Raw genomic sequence first — 1,273 nt, forward strand, 5'->3', positions numbered from 1 at the left:
AACCTTAAAAACCTTTTGTACAAATCCCTGTACCAGGGATAGATTAATCACATCTAAAATGGAGGAGGAAACCATTAAATAACTTGGTTGGAACTGGATCTAACATACAAGTAGAAGGCTTAGATGAAGATTATAGTTTTACTAACTCTGAAAGTTCAACTGGATCAAAACAGTCTAAACTTGGTTCAGATTCAATGGCTACCTCAGAGATTGCCTCACCTTCCAGAGATAAACCAAGCATACTTGGAGGAGTACTGATCTTATTTTTAACAGAACCAATCTTATTTATAAAGAATCCCATAAAATCATTACTGCTAAAATCAGGTTGGGTGGACGGTTCCACACCCAGAGCCACAGCAATGGCTCTGCGTGTTGGGATCTGGAGTTGTTCCACCTTTCCCCAGCAGAGTGCGCCATGGGTTCTCTGGGCTGGAGCTCACCAGCACACCTGGAGCTCGTCAGCCCATTAGAGGACCCTCTACTTAAGCAGATGCCAGACCTTTCTTCGACGCCGCAGTGTTAGCTAAGTTTGGTTAGCGAACCTGAGCCTCCTTGTCTTTAAATTTTGTCCCCTAGAGAAAACCGTATTCTAACCAGCCTTTGTCTTGTCGCTCCTAGGAAAACCTGTCTCTCGTGTGAAGCTCTGGGAGAGCTTAACCTGAATCTGCCTGCCTGCCCTAGAGAGCCAAACCTGAAGATCTCACTTTGGAATCCACCTGCTGCTCTCGGAAGGAGAGCTAACCCCTCAATCCAAGGTCTGATCCAACAGTCAGAAGTAAGACGCTGCACCTGCTGAGCACTCTGTCAAACCAACAGTTTCTGGACCCAACCGGTTCCCCCCCTCTGAGAAGAAAGCCTGAAACTCTCCAAGGTATAATCTGCAATAATCAGAAAACTAAACAATGCTTCCTATCCACCTGGTTAACCAAACTGTCATCTCTGCAGACGCCTGAGAATCCAGCCCGGACCTGTTTCCTGAACGCAGTCTAATTTTGTGCAAACATTTAATAAACTCTTTTAAACTTTTCATCTGTCTCCTGGTAGTGTTCTGCATGTGGGTTTGATTCAGAACCAATCATGACACTGGGTGAGTTTAGCAACTGTATTAAAAAGAAATCTAAGATTATTCTTATTCTACTCTGTTAACGAAGAGAAATATGCTGCTCTTGCTTTACAAAGGGTCCTCCTAAACAGCAGTAAACTATTTTTCCAGACTTGTTAGGATTCCCGTAGGCATGTACAGCACCATTTTCTCTCAAGTTTCCAAGCATTT

At 43.8% G+C, this 1,273-nt stretch overlaps 1 long non-coding RNA gene across 1 annotated transcript; it reads left to right on the forward strand.

The window, feature by feature from the left end:
• Positions 1 to 418: 418 nt before the first annotated feature.
• On the forward strand, positions 419 to 1,009 carry LOC119778110. Its single transcript, XR_005280024.1, has 3 exons — positions 419 to 532; positions 619 to 871; positions 946 to 1,009. It is a non-coding gene; the product is annotated as an uncharacterized LOC119778110 (long non-coding RNA).
• Positions 1,010 to 1,273: the final 264 nt, after the last annotated feature.

This window comes from Cyprinodon tularosa, unplaced genomic scaffold (genome assembly GCF_016077235.1).
Source record: "Cyprinodon tularosa strain WSP-4 unplaced genomic scaffold, ASM1607723v1 ctg130, whole genome shotgun sequence".
NCBI lineage: Eukaryota > Metazoa > Chordata > Actinopteri > Cyprinodontiformes > Cyprinodontidae > Cyprinodon > Cyprinodon tularosa.